Here is a 19,925-nt window from a genome sequence, read left to right on the forward strand (position 1 = left end):
GCGATGAGATTGCGAAAGTCACTCACGGTCATTACCCGCTCAGTCTGGCAATGCCACTCCATGTGGCACATCGCCACGATGCGATAGAATGCCGGACTCATCTGACATGCGTGCACCCCCAGACGGGCGAGAAGCTGCTGAACGATGGGTTGAAACGGCAGCCGCAACCCGCAGTTGAGACTCGCAACTGAAACTGCGGCAAATCCACGACGAGGCCGGAAAGGGCGGTCGCCCTGTAAGGGACGGAGAAGCGCCACGGACGACGGAATGGCGAATGCCTCCCGGAAACCGACGAATGTTCGGTAGGTGAGCGAGCTCGAAGCATCGACCCCCGAACAATCGAAGTCCTCGGGGGCAGCAAAGCCCTCCTCGGGATACCACTCCGTCCTAGCAAGCGACCTCGCCGATACTAACGCCTCTGCGTCAGGGGTCTCGGGCTGAGAACCCCCTGGCTCCACGGAAGGGCCCCTGCCCTCCGACATAACCGCGACAGCCGCCGACGGTACCTCGGGACGCTCCGATGCGAGGCCTTCGGCCCCCAGACATGTCTCTGACTCACCTCCGGGATCGTCAGACTCGGGACCAAAGTCGTCCACGCAGTCTATCTCGTCGAGAACCGACTCTAGCGGAGTCACCGCATCCGTGTCCGTAACATCTCCCGGCACGCCTTGAGAGTCCAAGTCGGACTGCGGCACGTCGAGGCGGGCTTTGTCACGAACCCCCTCGCCGACTAAGTTGATCACGAGGCTAGGGGCAGGCCCCCCGGACGCAGGATGATCAGACTCCCCACCTGTATCGCGCCCAGTTGGCACGCACTCTTCGTGAGGCTGAGCAGCAGGCACAGTCGCGCCCAGCTCGCCTTCCTCCAGCCACTGCTCTACTCCGCTTGGATTTTCTTCCACGTGCAAAGGAATTTCCCCTAATCCCGCGAAGAGATCATCCTCTGTGTTGTCGGCCCGTCAACGACCGACAGGGGCAAAAGAGTCTAAACACGCCACGATAAGGGGGCCGTCGTAATGAATCCCGACCGGCCGGAGAAGGACCGCACAACAGCTCCCGGCCGGCCAAGTCCCGTCCGGCGGACTCCCGGCCGGCCAGCTCCCGGCCAGCAGCCTCCCGGCCGGCCAAGGTTTGCCTCTGCCACTGGCCGGCCAAAGGCTTGCCTCGACCAATGGCCGGCTCAAGGCTTGCCTCGGCCAATGGCCGGCCCAAGGCTTGCCTCGGCCAATGGCCGGCTCAAAGGCTTCCCTCGGCCATTGGCCGGCCAGCTCCCGTCCGGCGGACTCCCGGCCGGCCAAGTCCCGTCCGACGGACTCCCGGCCGGCCAAGTCCCGTCCGGTGGACTCCCGGCCGGCCAGTTCCCGTCCGGCCAGCCCCCGGCCGGCCAAGGTTTGCCTCGGCCATTGGCCGGCCCAAGGCTTGCCTCGGCCAATGGCCGGCTCAAGGCTTGCCTCGGCCATTGGCCGGCTCAAGGCTTGCCTCGGCCAATGGCCGGCCCAAGGCTTGCCTCGGCCAATGGCCGGCTCAAAGGCTTGCCCCGGCCATTGGCCGGCCAGCTCCCGTCCGGCCGACTCCCGGCCGGCCAAGTCCCATCCGGCGGACTCCCGGCCGGCCAGTTCCCGTCCTGCCAGCTCCCGGCCGGCAGCCTCCCGGCCGGCCAAGGTTTGCCTCGGCCATTGGCCGGCCCAAGGCTTGCCTCGGCCAATGGCCGGCTCAAGGCTTGCCTCGGCCATTGGCCGGCCCAAGGTTTGCCTCGGCCAATGGTCGTCTCAAAGGCTTGCCTCGGCCATTGGCCGGCCAGCTCCCGTCCGACCGACTCCCGGACGGCCAAGTCCCGTCCGGCGGATTCCCGGCCGGCCAGTTCCCGTTCGGCCAGCTCCCGGCCGGCGGCTTCCCGGCCGGCCAAGGTTTGCCTCGGCCATTGGCCGGCCCATGGCTTGCCTCGGCCAATGGCCGGCTCAAGGCTTGCCTCGGCCATTGGCCGGCTCAAGGCTTGCCTCGGCCAATGGCCGGCCCAAGGCTTGCCTCGGCCAATGGCCGGCTCAAAGGCTTGCCTAGGCCATTGGCCGGCCAGCTCCCGTCCGGCGGACTCCCGGCCGGCCAGTTCCCGTCCGGCCAGCTCCCGCCCGGCAGCCTCCCGGCCGGCCAAGGTTTGCCTCGGCCATTGGCCGGCCCAAGGCTTGCCTCGGCTAATGGTCGGCTCAAGGCTTGCCTCGGCCATTGGCCGGCCCAAGGTTTGCCTCGGCCAATGGCCGTCTCAAAGGCTTGCCTCGGCCATTGGCCGGCAAGCTCCCGTCCGGCCGACTCCCGGCCGGCCAAGTCCCGTCCGGCGGACTCCCGGCCGGCCAGTTCCCGTCCGGCCAGCTCCCGGCCGGCAGCCTCCCGGCCGGCCAAGGTTTGCCTCAGCCATTGGCCGGCCCAAAATCCTCCTCGGCCAAGGGGTGCCTCAATGACCCCTTGGTCGCCTATAATTAGAGAGGTCCGCCCTCTCCCAAAGGTAATCCATTTTTGAGTCTCGAAACGCTGCCGAACTCGTACTTCACTCGTTTCGCTCATCTTTGGCCTCTCACCACCCCTAAAACCTCTATACTCCACCTCAATCCCGCTAATGTTGAGCGTCGGAGAGGTAAACAGGGGCACCCCCCCTGTTTCCCCTTTGTAGTTCACAATCTCTTTCTTGCTTTTTAGGTATCGAGACGAGGTGAGTTTCACCCACAGCTAAGGGACGACTTGGGATACCAAGTCCGACACGCTCGAGCCGGAGTGAGACCACTTGGTCCGGCCTTGGGTCTAACCACTCTAGGCTCCTAAATAGTTGTCCGAAAAACAGCGACAACATTTTGGCGCTAGAAGGAGGGGACCTCGACGCTCTCCCTTCCATTCCTCTATCACTACACCTACGACTCTCGAGAGATGAGTCATGTGCCTGCCACCTCCGTGGGCGCCCGAGCGACTAGCTCGAGGCATGGCCTCCAAAGCTCTGCGCACGGACTCGAAGGGCAACCTCATGATAATGAGAACCAGCCCCGAGACCCGACGAATGACCCCGAGGCCGCAGTCCGAGAGGACACGGCTCGAAGGCTCGCCGAGCTCCTAGACCGCCCCGGCGTCACTGGCGCGCTCATCGCCGACCTCCTCGACTCCGACGACGTCGACAACGCCAACCACGAGACCAACCTTGACCACGCTGTTCACGAAAGTTGGCGCACGCGCACGCTTCCAAGGGGACACCCTCGGGCGACCGCGTCAACCCGCCAACTTTCTGATGAGCACGCGCACGCGCCCTCGAGGGGACACCCTCGAGCGACCACGTCAAGGCGTCAAAGCTCACGCAATACCCGAGGACGCTCAGTCTCGAGGTCCCGAAAGGGATGCTCCAAGCTCACCATCCGCGTCCAAAACCCTTGTGAAGGTGACAATGTCGATGGTCGCGGCCTCCGTCAAGGGCGTCGCCTGAATGACGCGCCCTTAACAAGGGTATTAGGGACGGCCTCCGGACACTTGAGAGACCGCCTCAGTTCTCAAAGAGAGGATCACGGGTTCGACTTGAGAGAAAAACTCAACGCCCGACGCGAGACCGCGATCGTCTTGGGGCAGCGACCACCCAACATTGATCGAGCACCCGACCAGGAGCGCGCAGCCGCAGTTGTGATACCGGCCGTTGGTCCCGAGTCACGAAGGAAAAGGCGCCGGAAGGGTCAAGTCCCTAATGACCACCCTTCTCCAGCCCCGAAGCGATCCTTCGTCCCGCTCAACACAACGCCCGACCGGATCCTGAGCTTACGCCGCGATGAGCTGGGAAGCGCCGCTCCACTCACAAAGGACCCCGCGAAGCGAGATCGAAGTAGGTTCTGCGAATACCACAAAGATCACGGGCACGTGACGATCGAATGCAACCAGCTTAAGAAGCGAATTGACTCCCTAATTCGAGGTGGGGACTTCAAGGAATTCGTCGCATCTGCTAGCAAGCCATGATTGTCGCGACTTCGACCTTTAAACTCACGCCCGAACCCGATCGGCTTCGTGATCACTTTTATTTCGAAAATGTAATTTCTTCTTTTTTCAAAGAAGGCCAAGTGCCATGACTACCTGTAACGACCCCCTTTATTGTAATAAAAAGTTATTCTACACATGACAACCTTTTTATATACCTCCAACACGAGAGTTTCTTGGCCTTCGTCTCACAAATGCAAGAAACTCGGGGGACTAACAGGGATCAACGCTCAAACGAAAACAACTCAACAACAACTCAAAAACAAAAATAATAATAAAGTCTCAAGGGGCCGATGGTTAGACCGGAGGTCCCAAAGAAAGACTCTTCACATATCTCCTCGAGATGAGTTCATTCCTCGAGTGGAGCTCCGAGTCCGCGAGTCGACCGATACTCCTCGCGCCGACTCTCCACGAACCTCCTCGTGCAGGCTCTACGTGAGTCCTCGAGTCGAGTTCGAGTCCACGAGTCGACGAGCTACTCCTCGTGCCGACTCCACATGTCTCCTCTAGATGAGTTCATTCCTCGAGTCGAGCTCCGAGTCCCCGAGTCGACCGATACTCCTCGCGCCGACTCTCCACGAAACTCCTCGTGCAGGCTCTACGTGAGTCCTCGAGTCGAGTTCGAGTCCACGAGTCGACGAGATACTCCTCGTGCCGACTCCACATGTCTCCTTGAGATGAGTTCATTCCTCGAGTCAAGCCCCGAGTCCGCGAGTCGACCGATACTCCTCGCGCCGACTCTTCACGTAGCTCCTCGTGCAGGCTCTACGTGAGTCCTCGAGTCGAGTTCGAGTCCACGAGTCGACTGATACTCCTCGTGCCGACTCTTCGCACATCTCCTCGAGACGAGCTCATTCCTCGAGTCGAGTTCGAGTCCACGAGTCGACTGATGCTCCTCGTTCTGACTCTTCGCACATCTCCTCGAGACGAGCTCATTCCTCGAGTCGAGTTCGAGTCCACGAGTCGACTGATACTCCTCGTGCCGACTCTTCCCACACGTCTCCTCGAGATGAGTTCATTCCTCGAGTCGAGCCCCGAGTCCGCGAGTCGACCGATACTCCTCGCGCCGACTCTTCACGTAGCTCCTCGTGCAGGCTCTACGTGAGTCCTCAAGTCGAGTTCGAGTCCACGAGTCGACTGATACTCCTCGTGCCGACTCTTCGCACATCTCCTCGAGACGAGCTCATTCCTCGAGTCGAGTTCGAGTCCACGAGTCGACTGATGCTCCTCGTTCTGACTCTTCGCACATCTCCTCGAGACGAGCTCATTCCTCGAGTCGAGTTTGAGTCCACGAGTCGACTGATACTCCTCGTGCCGACTCTTCCCACACGTCTCCTCGAGATGAGTTCATTCCTCGAGTCGAGCCCCGAGTCCGCGAGTCGACCGATACTCCTCGCGCCGACTCTTCACGTAGCTCCTCGTGCAGGCTCTACGTGAGTCCTCGAGTCGAGTTCGAGTCCACGAGTCGACTGATACTCCTCGTGCCGACTCTTCGCACATCTCCTCGAGACGAGCTCATTCCTCGAGTCGAGTTCGAGTCCACGAGTTGACTGATGCTCCTCGTTCCGACTCTTCGCACATCTCCTCGAGACGAGCTCATTCCTCGAGTCGAGTTCGAGTCCACGAGTCGACTGATACTCCTCGTGCCGACTCTTCACACATCTCCTCAAGACGAGCTCATTCCTCGAGTCGAGTTCGAGTCCACGAGTCGACTGATGCTCCTCGTTCCGACGCTTCGCACATCTCCTCGAGACGACCTCAGTCCTCGAGTCGAGTTCGAGTCCACGAGTCGACTGATACTCCTCGTGCCGACTCTTCCCACATGTCTCCTCGAGATGAGTTCATTCCTCGAGTCGAGCCCCGAGTCCGCGAGTCGACCGATACTCCTCGCGTCGACTCTTCACGTAGCTCCTCGTGCAGGCTCTACGTGAGTCCTCGAGTCGAGTTCGAGTCCACGAGTCGACTGATACTCCTCGTGCCGACTCTTCGCACATCTCCTCGAGACGAGCTCATTCCTCGAGTCGAGTTCGAGTCCACGAGTCGACTGATGCTCCTCGTTCCGACTCTTCGCACATCTCCTCGAGATGAGCTCATTCCTCGAGTCGAGTTCGAGTCCACGAGTCGACTGATACTCCTCGTGCCGACTCTTCGCACATCTCCTCGAGACGAGCTCATTCCTCGAGTCGAGTTCGAGTCCACGAGTCGACTGATGCTCCTCGTTCCGACTCTTCGCACATCTCCTCGAGACGAGCTCATTCCTCGAGTCAAGTTTGAGTCCACGAGTCGACTGATGCTCCTCGTTCCGACTCTTCGTACATCTCCTCGAGACGAGCTCATTCCTCGAGTCGAGTTCGAGTCCACGAGTCGACTGATGCTCCTCGTGCCGACTCTTCGCACATCTCCTCGAGACGAGCTCATTCCTCGAGTCGAGTTCGAGTCCACGAGTCGACTGATGCTCCTCGTGCCGACTCTTCACGTAACTCCTCGAGATAAATTATTCCTCGAGTCGAGTTCGAGTCCACGAGTCGACTAATACTCCTCGTGCCGACTCTTCACATATCTCCTCGAGATGAGTGCATTCTTCGAGACGAGTTCGAATCCACGAGTCGACTGATACTCCTCGTGCCAATTCTTCATGAAACTCCTCGTGCGAGCTCTACATGAGTCCTCGAGCCAAGTTCGAGTCCACGAGTCGACGAGCTACTCCTCGTCCCGACTCCACGTGTCTCCTCGAGATGAGTTCATTCCTCGAGTCGAGCTCCGAGTCCGCGAGTCGACCGATACCTCTCGCGCCGACTCTCCACGAAACTCCTCGTGCAGGCTCTACATGAGCCCTCGAGTTGTGTCTCGAGTCCACAAGTCAACTATATACTCCTCGTGCAGGCTCTACGTGAGTCCTCGAGTTGAGTCCCGAGTCCACGCTCGCCGCCCAGCTCGTGAGCCGATAGGCAATGAGTTACAAATGGGTTCAAGGCTTGCGTTCGCTGGGCGTATCTGGTCTAGCCAGCGTCCACGGGAAACCTCGCCACACAAATGTGGCATCACGCTCGCCGCCCAGCTCGTGAGCCGATAGGCAACGAGTTACAAATGAGTTCAAGGCTTGCGTCCGCTGGGCGTATCTGGTCTAGCCAGCGTCCACGGGAAACCTCGCCACACAAATGTGGCATCACGCTCGCCGCCCAGCTCGTGGGCCGATACGCAACGAGTTACAAATGGGTTCCAGGCTTGCGTCCGCTGGGCGTATCTGGTCTAGCCAGCGTCCACGGAAAACCTCACCACACAAATGTGGCATCGCGCTCGCCGCCCAGCTCGTGGGCCGATAGGCAACGAGTTACAAATGGGTTCAAGGCTTGCGTCCGCTAGGCGTATCTGGTCTAGCCAGCGTCCATGGGAAACCTGGTCACACGAATGTGGCATCGCGCTCGCCGCCCAGCTCGTGAGCCGAAAGGCAGCGATGGGTTCAAAGGCTTGCGTCCGCTGGGCGTATCTGGTCTAGCCAGCGTCCACGGGAAACCCAGCCATGCAAATGTGGTATCGCGCTCGCTGCCCAGCTCGTGAGCCGAAAGGCAAATGATGGGTTCAAAGGCTTGCGTCCATTGGGCGTATCTGGTCTAGCCAGCGTCTACGGGAAACCCGGCCACGCAAATGTGGCACCGCGCTCGCCGCCCAGCTCGTGAGCCGAAAGGCAGCGAGTCACAAATGGGTTTCAAAGGCTTACGTCCGCCGGACGTATCTGGTCTAGCCAGCGTCCACGGAAAACCCGGTCACCCAGACGTGACACCGGGGCCCCCCGAGGCCCGAGCCGCGCAAATCGATTATGCCTTCACTGGTAGGTCGAGATCATAAGACGTGCACTGACAAAAGCCGTCCCCTCCCAATGCGCCGAAGTAGCTCTACGATGTACTCAAAAACTCGAGAGTTGTCGTCTGAAGTCCACATGTCGACGTGATTCTTGAGTTTCCACTCGACCTACACTCGACCAGAAACTCGGGGGGCTAATGTTGTCGGCCCGTCAACGACCGACAGGGGCAAAAGAGTCTAAACACGCCACGATAAGGGGGTCGTCGTAATGAATCCCGACCGGCCGGAGAAAGACCGCACAACAGCTCCCGGCCGGCCAAGTCCCGTCCGGCGGACTCCCGGCCGGCCAGCTCCCGGCCAGCAGCCTCCCGGCCGGCCAAGGTTTGCCTCGGCCACTGGCCGGCCAAAGGCTTGCCTCGACCAATGGCCGGCTCAAGGCTTGCCTCGGCCAATGGCCGGCCCAAGGCTTGCCTCGGCCAATGGCCGGCTCAAAGGCTTCCCTCGGCCATTGGCCGGCCAGCTCCCGTCCGGCCGACTCCCGGCCGGCCAAGTCCCGTCTGGCGGACTCCCGGCCGGCCAGTTCCCGTCCGACCAGCTCCCGGCCGGCAGCCTCCCGGCCGGCCAAGGTTTGCCTCGGCCATTGGCCAGCCCAAGGCTTGCCTCGGCCAATGGCCGGCTCAAGGCTTGCCTCGGCCATTGGCCGACTCAAGGCTTGCCTCGGCCAATGGCCGGCCCAAGGCTTGCCTCGGCCAATGGCCGGCTCAAAGGCTTGCCCCGGCCATTGGCCGGCCAGCTCCCGTCCGGCCGACTCCCGGCCGGCCAAGTCCCGTCCGGCGGACTCCCGGCCGGCCAGTTCCCGTCCTGCCAGCTCCCGGCCGGCAGCCTCCTGGCCGGCCAAGGTTTGCCTCGGCCATTGGCCGGCCCAAGGCTTGCCTCGGCCAATGGCCGGCTCAAGGCTTACCTCGGCCATTGGCCGGCCCAAGGTTTGCCTCGGCCAATGGCCGTCTCAAAGGCTTGCCTCGGCCATTGGCCGGCCAGCTCCCGTCCGGCCGACTCCCGGACGGCCAAGTCCCGTCCGGCGGATTCCCGGCCGGCCAGTTCCCGTTCGGCCAGCTCCCGGCCGACGGCTTCCCGGCCGGCCAAGGTTTGCCTCAGCCATTGGCCGGTCCATGGCTTGCCTCGGCCAATGGCCGGCTCAAGGCTTGCCTCGGCCAATGGCTGGCTCAAGGCTTGCCTCGGCCATTGGCCGGCCAGCTCCCGTCCGGCGGACTCCCGGCCGGCCAAGTCCCGTCCGGCGGACTCCCGGCCGGCCAGTTCCCGTCCGGCCAGCTCCCGCCCGGCAGCCTCCCGGCCAGCCAAGGTTTGCCTCGGCCATTGGCCGGCCCAAGGCTTGCCTCGGCTAATGGCCGGCTCAAGGCTTGCCTCGGCCATTGGCCGGCCCAAGGTTTGCCTCGGCCAATGGCCGTCTCAAAGGCTTGCCTCGGCCATTGGCCGGCAAGCTCCCGTCTGGCCGACTCCCGGCCGGCCAAGTCCCGTCCGGCGGACTCCCGGCCGGCCAGTTCCCGTCCGGCCAGCTCCCGGACGGCTGCCTCCCGGCCGGCCAAGGTTTGCCTCAGCCATTGGCCGGCCCAAAATCCTCCTCGGCCAAGGGGTGCCTCAATGACCCCTTGGTCGCCTATAATTAAAGAGGTCCGCCCTCTCCCAAAGGTAATCCATTTTTTAGTCCCGAAACGCTGCCGAACTCGTACTTCACTCGTTTCGCTCATCTTTGGCCTCTCACCACCCCTAAAACCTCTATACTCCACCTCAATCCCGCTAATGTTGAGCGTCGAAGAGGTAAACAGGGGCACCCCCCCTGTTTCCCCTTTGTAGTTCACAATCTCTTTCTTGCTTTTTAGGTATCGAGACGAGGTGAGTTTCACCCACAGCTAAGGGACGACTTGGGATACCAAGTCCGACATGCTCGAGCCGGAGTGAGACCACTTGGTCCGGCCTTGGGTCTAACCACTCTAGGCTCCTAAATAGTTGTCCAAAAAACAGCGACAACACTCTGCATGTTCAGAACCCTGAAACAAGAGAGAGAAATCAATCTCGGGACTCTCAGCTGAGAAAAGGAGGGGACACCCATAATGCAAGCGTAAAAAAAAGAGAAAACAAGCGTAGAGAAAGAGAAAAAATAAAGTGAGGAATAAAGAGAAAGGGGGAGGCCTATTTATAGACTTCTAGGGGGGTAGGAGTCGAAATCCTACTCCCACAAGGAGCAAAATCGGAGGAAAAACTCCAAAAAGTCGGAGTTCTCCCGCGCAAGGCGAACCAGCCCCGCGCGCCAAGCTCGCGCGCCGCGCGGGTCGCGCTGCGCAGAACGCGCGCCGTGCGGCCCCCTAAAAAAAAAAGAAAAGGAAAAGATTTTTTCCTCGGGGTCACAAGACACGGGAAATATTTTCCTCAAACACCCAACTAGAAGAACAAAAAGTTCATCGCTGGGACACCTCCCAAGCGACGAACTTGGGGGGGCTAATGTTGTCGGTCGTTTTCGGAAAACCCGAGACGCCAAGAATGCACGTCGCTCAAAGGGCCGATGGTCAGGCCGGAGGTCCTGAAGAGCGGCAAGTCTTCAAGCCCTCGCCCAAACTCTTGACTCCTTGAGTCGAGCCTAGCCCCTCAAGTTGAGACTTGAGTCGGCTCCTCGAGTCGAGCTTTGCTTCTCGAGTCGAGCCTTGAGTTGTTCCTCGAGTCGAGCCTCGAATCGTTCTCGAGTCGCTCCTCGAGTCAAGCCACTAGTCACTCTCGTCGAGTCGAGACTTGCTCCTCGAGTCGAGTCACTCTCGTCAAATGGAGACCTTCATATTTCACGTGGGAAGAATGGTATTCGAAGATCCCTAGAGGCTCGCAAGGGTCCGGCAAGACGAGCCATTCACCGCGCGCACAGCACGCTGCGCCAGCCAACCGTGCAGCAAGCAGCGCGCTGCGCCAGCAAGGTCGCACGCCGCGCCAGGCAGGCGCGCGCTGCGCCAAGACGCGCCCGCGCCGCGCGCTCCATGCGCCGCGCCCCCTGCGCCGCGCGCCGCGCGTTGTGCGCCGCACTTTGTGCGCCGCGCACTCCATGCGCCTCCACTTGATGGCATGCGCGTTCCTAGTCCCACATGGACGAAAAAGGGACCTTCTAAGGCCCCCAAACACCTATATAAACCCCCTCCCATTGAGGGGAAAGTCATCCCATTGAATCCTATTCAATTCAATAAATTCTCTTCATCTCCTATCGACACGCTCGATTTCTTACTCTTCTCTGCTTCTCTGGATGCCATATTTGGCCTGAAGCAGACTCTCTTCTCTCTCCCCCGTTCTCAAAGGTTCCGAAGCACTCACGGGGACTTCCCGGACGTCGCTCCCTTTGACCGAACGTTCTCCGGTGCTCAAGCACGCCCCTAGGGTTCTCGACTAGAGTCCCCCTCGCGCGTCTAACACGCTAGACGCGTACGCGATCTCCGAAGTTCTGAGACACTGCCGAGGACTCCTCGCGCCCCGTCTCCTTCGTCGAGCACGCTTCTCCATCAAGGCTCCGCGCCTCATACTGCGTCTCACACGCGTGAACTACGTTCTGACCTGATCCCACGCACGGGTATGTAGGCAGCCGACAACCAAGGCACGGTCACTCCTCCTCCTCACCCCCTACCTCTCTCGAGAGGCGGGTTGATTGGAGAAAACCCTAGCTCGAGACTATCGAGTTCACACTCTTGGCCCGGGTGCGATCACTTTGTCCGGCCTTGGATCGAACCGCCCGAGGTTTTAAATAGTTGTTCATTTTCGTGCGACAACACCTGTCGCCTTTCGTTCGACCCTTGAGCCGTGCGAGGGTCCCCATTGATTGGGGCCGTAGGGTTGTGACCTTTACGAGCGCTCAGTCTCTCTCGGAGGTCTTCTCCATGGCCGTTCCGTTGGGCGGTAAGTCGATCTCTAAGATCTGGCCCGGTGGTATGGGGGCGTGAGCTTCGAGCCACACGCCTTACTCGCCGAGTCGTTGTACCTTCCCTGACATCGCCTCTTTGACCGAGTCGGTCATGGGCTGAACGTCGGGAGGTCTCTTCTTGAGAGGAGACCGGTATCGCATTTGTTTTCGATGGACCGACTTCGATCTCAACAGGGAGTTCCCCGTCTTTGGTGAGAGAAGTCTCGACGTCCGCCGAAATTTCCAAGCCTTCATAGTCGGGGTCATAATCATGTCCCTCGTCCATGAGGTCCTCGGATTCCCCGTGGGGGGTTCCGTGTGCAGGTGCCTTGCCCGCCAGTTGGCGGTGGTACCTTGCATTGGCTATCTTCAGTTGGCGGATTTTCTCCTCCATTTCCAGGATGCGGTCGTCCCGACTGTCCTGAAGAGGAGGGGGCGAGGGAGTGTGGGTCTCGTCGTTGAGAGACTCCGCGTCGCCTTGCGCTCGGGAGCGCATGAAGTATTTCTTCACCGCGGTTGCATTTTCGGGGTTATTCACGCCCTCAGAACGAACGGGTGATTGACCACTCATGTCTTTCTCGAGTCGAGAAGAAAGGGGTCGAGCTGTAGAAGGGATTTCGGGCTGTGTAAGTCGGGAAGTCCCCTCCTTCTAGCGCAAAAATGTTGTCGTACGAAAATGAACAACGATTAAATACCTCGGGCGGTTCGATCCAAGGCCGGACCAAGTGATCGCGCCCGGGCCAAAAATGGGAGCTCGTAGACCGAGCTGCACCCTCCAAACCCTGAGGTGTGTTTTGGGGGGTGTGACCGTACCAAAGGTTGGCTGCCTACGTACCCTTTAGTCGGGATCAGGTCAGAATGTAGTTCAATTTGTGTATTGGGGGCTATCTTGGGCTCAGTGGCTTTGGGAATCCAAGGCTTTAGAGTAGGACCCGGCTCGTAGCTTCTAGTGAAGGCTTTAGAGGGGTCGCGTGCTCGTAGCTCGGAGTTCTAGCTCAAGGGCCAAGAAGCGGGAGAGCGGTGTGTACCACAGAAGCTCGGGTCACAGAAGAGGAGCGCACTCCCTCTCGTGGACGGGGGTCCTTGTGTTTCTGAGCCGAGGGAGGAGGAGTGCGCACTCTTGGAAATATCACAAGAGGGCGAGAGAGAATTCTCGAGAGAAGAGAAGTATTGTTGGCGTTGACCAGGATGTAGGTTCTCTCAAAAAACCGGGGTCCTTTTTCCTTCCCCAAGGGGAGGTATTTATAGTTGTGGAGAGAGGCCTTGGGCCGGCCCCTTGAGGCCCACCGGGTGGCCGGGAGCGGGGCGCGCGAGGCCTCACGCCCAAGAGGGCGCATGGCGCGCGGGACATGTCGCCTGGATGGGCGCGGGGCGTGCCGGGCGTGGGGCGCGCGAGGCCTGTCGCCTGGATGGGCGCGGGGCGTGCCGAGCGCGGGATTTGGCTAGGCGCGGCGTGCCTGGCCGAGGCGGCACGAGTGCTCGACCGAGGTGGCCGAGCTGGCAAAGACGCTTGGCCGAGGTGGCCGAGCTGGTAAAAACGCTCGGTCGAGGTGGCCGAGCTGGTAAAAACACTCGGCCGAGGTGGCGAGGACGCTCGGCTGAGGTGGCCGAGCTGGCAAAGACGCTCGGCCGAGGTGGCCGAGGTGGTAAAAACACTCGGCCGAGGTGGCAAGGACGCTCGGCCGAGGTGGCCGAGGTGGTAAAGACACTCGGCCGAGGTGGCCGAAGTGGCAAGGACGCTCGGCCGAGGTGGCAAAGACACTCGGCCGAGCTAGAGGTTACAAAACAAGTAAAAAAAAACATCCAAATTTGTTGATGAGTGCGTTGGCCTTTCTTCACGTTGATGCTTGAGATGTCCTCATCACCCGCCAAGTCTAGAAAAAAAAAACCACCTCAATAGAGCGCAATCTAATGTGAAGAATGAGATCGATCCAACTACATCTAGCTCACATGTGGTTGTCAAAAACCACAAAATATGAGTTATGAATTGGTAAAATAAGGAATAGGTCTTCCAGATGATTGGACTCATTCAAATTAAGTCAATTACAAACCACTTATTACATATCATATCGAGAAGGAAATCTGTTATGAACTAGTCGGAGAAGACCTCTCCTTCGGTAACACTCCATACGATTGTTGGTTTGGACTCCCACGGCCAATTTCATTGTAACCTTCGCCGCGACAACCTCCTACTTGTTTTGAGATCCGTAACTTTTTTATTTACATTCAAGATTCGTTGACTTACAAGTCAACAACTTCTTAAATTTGTTGACATAAAAGTAAAAAAATATCAAGATTTGTTGACTTATGCATACTTGTTGACTTGTATGTCAACGAATCCAATCCAGGATTTATTGACTTGCATGTCAATATATCTCATGACTTGTTGACTTATAAGTCAACAAATTTTAAATTTGTTGACATACATGTCAACAAATAATGGATCTAAGCATGTTCTTTGTATTATTTTTAAAAATCTCAAGTATAGGTATTGTTACTCACATAATCCGAATTGGCCGAGGAGGCTACTCGGAGTACCGAGAACAAGATGCGTCCAGCACTGAGTTTGAGTCAAATAGGTCCGAGAACTCACGAAAGATAAGAAACGACTCGTTCATAAGTCAAGAACGACCCCTACCGAGCAAAACTTTGAAGAGAAGAGAAGTCGATAGGTCAAAGACTAGTCAAAACAAAACAAACAAGTGTACGTAATCAAAATAAGAGACAAAACACTCACATCAACAGTTATGCCGAGAAAGCACGAAGAACAACCACCCACTACACACACGAACTCGCATCGGTTATTGGATAACCGTCGGGGATGTGGGACTGATCACCCTACGTACTCGACTCAAGCATCTATAAATAGAAGAAGAGTTCAAATGAAAGGGGACTTCACTTTTTTCAAGCACACACGCCATAGTTTTCACCTTTCGACATCCTCATTTACTTTCTTTCTTCTACGAGATTGGTGTATAGTTTGGAAAAGTCTTGCATAAACACTTGGAATCCTCGGAACTACGTTCTCGGTACCTAGTGTCTTTCGTGAGATATTGTTGTACTAATTATTCAAGTCAACAGTTCGGCGGTAGAAGGAGAGGGAAAGACGTTGAAGTTCAATGGCAAGCTCATCAAACCCACCTGACAATGTTGCTGATCATGATCAAGAGATCGAATACCACAACCGTACTTTGTCGTTCATGGTAGAAGAAATTGAGGAACTCTCCCCCAGCCCAGTCTGGCGATGCAAGAGCGTTTCCTAGTCCTAGAAGCCAGTAACAGGGACCTAAGGAGAAGAATCCATGTGAAGAAGCTCACACTACGAAGTGCAGTAGTCATTCCAAATGAAGAGCCCTCGCATCGATCAGGAAAAGAGCCCATGGAGCAAGAACAACGGGCTAAGAAGTATCGAAAGAACACCAAGGACCGATACGAGCGTTAGGAAGACAATACGGATTCAGAAGGATACCAGTCCTCGCATCTTTTGTACGATGGCTAAGAGTTAAATGCCTAAGAAAACTGCCTTATCTTCTCTGGTCAAAGTGGAAGATTGTTAGGAATATTGTCCACTTAAGATAATAAATAAACATGACTGATTACTGAATTGGATAAGAAGTTTACTTTATTAGCATCATTTGATTAGTGGGTTTTTTTATGAATCATAATCAATAACAATTATCACTCATAGCCTCCGCATTAAATTGAATCACATGCTGGGCATCTGAATTCGGGCGGTGAGCTAAAACATGGTCGATGATTAATACATGTCTGGATAGTTGTATCTAAAATCATATATGTGGAACAAAGTGAAGGTTGGTCACTTTGTGTGAGCATATGGCACTTGTGCTAAGTGTACGGCCTAAACAAACTTTGGTTGTTGATGTGTCGTTTAAATACCGTTACGACACACTAATCAGGGTCACTATGATGGTCACAGAGAGATTTGATCTAAATACTGAAGTAAACAAGAGTACATGAAAGCCATAAAACGAATAAATTCAAAGATTAAGGCTTCAGCCACTTTTCTTGAAAACGTAGTCTCCAGTTTTCTCGATAGGTTCAAACGTAGATTCGTTGGAACCTGGCCTCTGCTACGTGATATAATAATCCCTTAAATTATGCGCTTGATGTTGTCAATGGTGCCCACAAGAAGAGTTGTAGTCTTTATTTTGTACATTTGATGTAATAAAGTCTCATGAAGACTCTTGCTTGTAATTGCCTATCTATTCATTAATAAAGTTGAAACGTTCATTCATTCTTTCTTTGTTTGAAGCTTTATGATAAAACCTTAGTCTTTTAGTCCATAAACAAACTTAACAACTTACGAAGATACAAATGTAGATTTGCATGAACAAACTCTTCGTAGTTTGCTTAAAACGATATATTCGCAATCTTAGGGTCAAAGGACTATTGACCTCAGTATGATTGTTAGAAGAATCTATGATGTCTGGTTATGAGGCATTGAGAGTTGGGGACTCTATAGTTCTTCTAGGTATCTTCCGAAGGTACTGAATTGACCAGTGCACTTCTAGAGACAATATAAGAACAAACCATTTAACCTCTTATGTCTCGAAGTCACTATGTATGAATTGCATCATGCTTACCTTAATCCTGAAATGAGACATGCCATTTCACACCTTAGTATTCTCATTTGAGAAAGTCAAAGTTCGGACTCACTATGTGATTCCGAACAAGGCCTATTGGTGAAGTACTAAGTTGTGAGTCTGTCATGAGTAACTTTGTGAAGTTCTCATAGATATGGAATTCATGTACAAGATTGCTGAAATGCAATGTATGTCACCTCATGCTTTGTTCCTTGGAGTGTGAATAAATGAACTGGCCAGTGTCCAAATTGAGTCCTGACTCTTTTGGATGAAACAATGTGACTTGTTAGCTCCTCGTCAATACATTGTTTCTAACTTATTCACAAGCGACAAAGGAGTTGAGGAAATAACAGCTAGTAGGGTAAAATGGTAATTTAGTAAATCCCGACTAGCTGATGACATTCATGAAGGGTAAACATAGATAATATTCAGTGGATCCGCTCATTATAATTAGGTCGAATTCTTGAGTAGAAAACAAATTCATTTGAACCGAGAGATTTTCAGTGTCAGCTCTTTAGTGGAGTCAGTTGGCATTAAGCTAAACTTGGAAAAGGTTTGTGAACTTTCGAGTCCAAGTGTTTAGCTCAAGCTTTGTTCATTTGGGTCCATGAGGTCACTGTCACAAATCACATCGATATGAATAGTTAAACTGGAAGCTAAGTCAAAACAAGAACGAAAATAGTCAAAAGGGTATTTTTGTCTTTTGAGACATATGATGAAATGAATGTCAATAAATTTTTTGACAAGTTCATTTGATGACTTAATGTCACTCGGCCATAACTTGATTATTGGGCCTTGTGAATTAATTTCATTTCATAAGAATTTTATTGAAAATTCTTAATGGGCTTTTCTCATGTTGTCATGAACAAATGAAGAAGCTTCTAGAAGCTCCTTCTAGATGAGAATAGGCGCCCATAATACCCAAGGAAAGAGAGTTTATTTTGTGCATAAATGTATCAAGATACTTGCCAAAAGAAAAAGAGGAAACAAATTTCCTCCAAGAGGAAAGTGGGAATCGGCCAAGTGAGAGACAAGGCAAGGCCTTGAACAAAATAGGAAACAAATCAAGGCTTCTAGAAGCCTTGTGTTGGCCGAGTGTCTCAAAGGGAAAAAAGAGGAAATTGCTCATGAATATGTGATATTCTATAGAAGAGGAAACTACCTTATTGAAGGTGAGACCTCTCCTATAAATAGGAGCCTCATTTCCTCACTTTTCATTCATCTAAGTTTAAGAGATTTGAGAGACTCTCTCTCTAGAACTTGGCCGAAAATCCTCTCTCTCTCTCTAGTTTATATTCGATTTTTTCTTGTCTTGGCACCTAGGTCCTCATTCGACCTAGTGTTTAGCTCTGCGACTTCGAGACTCGTTCTTAAGTCGTAGCGTTTAAAAGTGCCCACTCACTGATTCCTTCTTTTCGAGTGATTTAGTGATAGAAACTTTCGTGGTTGCTCGAGGTGCCGAGGAAAGAAAGAGAGACGTGCTGCGAGGGGAGACGAGCGTTGCGAACTTTCCAAAAGCTTCTTCAAAGTTCAAGCTTCAAGAAAGGTTAGTAAACTCTTAGCTCATATTGATTTTTAATTACATGTACTTGCTTCTTTGTCTAGGTTAGTAAAAACTGTTTTTACTTGAAAAGAAATTTTTTAAAATTCCGCCGCTTCCCGAAGCATTTAATCTTTTTCTTAAACCCTAGATCAATTCCAACACTTGACTCGTTAGAACGGGGGAGACGAGACAACATAGATCGACTCTCGAATTTGAATCGAGGGTAGAAGTACCGGGAATCATATCCCAAGTCTTCAACTTAAAATACTTAACGAGCAATAAAGGAAAACGATAATTCTTTCGGGGTTTATTCTGAGTTGGTCTCATGTAAGTAGCATATGTGTGTTCTCTGAGTGCTGTAGAGTACCCAAATCATAATGAACTGTTTTCGGTGGTACTTACAAGTCATTGACTTGAATTGAGGACCATGCCGGTCCGAATGACGTTGAGTACTCAAGCGGGAGCTACCACGAGCACCCCGTTCCGCAATGGGAGTGCATCACAAAATGCAAGCTCATTACCGGGCTGGAAACTCAAGCGGAGCGTACCTCGAGCGCCCGTGCCACAATGGGTGAAGGTCACAAATCGCGAGATCATTGCCGCAAGAGACCAGCACGCGTCGACGTCAGATGGTACCGGTAATGGATCCCATACAAGCGACAAAACTCTCAGGCCGCTGGACGAATGCTGCTCTAGGTCTAAGGTCTCTTGCCATTCCAAAGGTTATAGCAGGAGATGTGTGTAACCTTGCTGACGCCAAGTACTAGTTAGCAGGGGATTACATGATATACAAGTTGACCGGTCGCAGCTCGTGGACAAGCGGGCGCTCGCTGGTCGTGACAACTTGGTACCGAGAACGTAGTCCCGAGAAGTCTGAGTGTCTAGGGACGACAACAACAACAACAAGAATGACAACAACAACAATCGATGCAACAACCAATGGTTATTCTGAATTGAAGGTCACTCCATAGTAGGGGTCTGTGATTTCAGTAGGAAAAAGTGACTAGGAAAAAGTGACGAGTAACAGGAAAGTAAGACTATTGAAGAAAATTTGGGATTGAGAGTTTGATTTTCTGAAATTAATGAGAGAATATTCTCATTAATTTCCAAAAAATCCGGGATAGCAGGATCCTCACGTGGGATTGATGGGCAAGACACATGTGAATATGGGCATTCGAAAATAATTCTTTTTTCAAGTCTTTGCCAATTGTCTATGAAAATAGTTTTAAATTGATTTTATTACAAAACATATTACCCTTTTCAAATTGTATATACTCAATTTTTTTTTTATAATTCAAGCCGTAAAAAAAAGAAAAAATGACATGAACTAGCCAATTCAAACTATGGATTTTGCAAAATAGCCATAGTTTCATTAGGTTAGGCAAAATAGCCACCACTTTCTCCAGACCTTCGATCCACTCTTCGCTCGCCGGAACGAAACCGATCAGTCTCTTCTCTGTCGACCGGGAGGACCATCTCGACTCCCATGCGCAGCACCGCGGGGCCCGGCCGCGGGCGGTGGTCGGCCATGTGGCGGGCGGCGGCGACTATCTCGCCGGCGAGGGAGGGCAGGAGCTCCGACGCCGGGAAAATGCCGGCGACGAACCTTTCCAGCGAGGAAGCCCTCCTCGTCGCCGTAGAGTGACAGAGAGTCCCGAATCTCCGTCCATCTCCTCACCTTCGCCGCCGTGACGGAGAGTCCGACGGGAGGTAAGATCTGTGCGATTGCGGTGACTGGAAGGAGGTCTGAGAAGTTGGAGATCAGAGAGGGTCGGGGATTAAATTTTAAGACTGAATAAAATCTCTGGATTAAATTTAATCCAGGCCTGCCTAGATTAAATTTAAGCCAGAAATTCTGTCGGGATTAAATTTAATCCAGCCTGGATTAATCGCAGTTTGGCTATTTTGCTTATACTTGATAAACTTTGGCTATTTTGCAAATCCTTAAGTTCTATTTGGCCATTTAGCCGCTTGATCCTAAAAAAAAAGGTTAAATGAAGCCAAATTAATTTAAACAAATTTTAAAAAATAACTATAA

This window comes from Urtica dioica, chromosome 7, assembly GCF_054948205.1.
Source record: "Urtica dioica subsp. dioica isolate 48M chromosome 7, U.dioica_male_clone48M_v1_H2, whole genome shotgun sequence".
Classification (NCBI taxonomy): domain Eukaryota; kingdom Viridiplantae; phylum Streptophyta; class Magnoliopsida; order Rosales; family Urticaceae; genus Urtica; species Urtica dioica.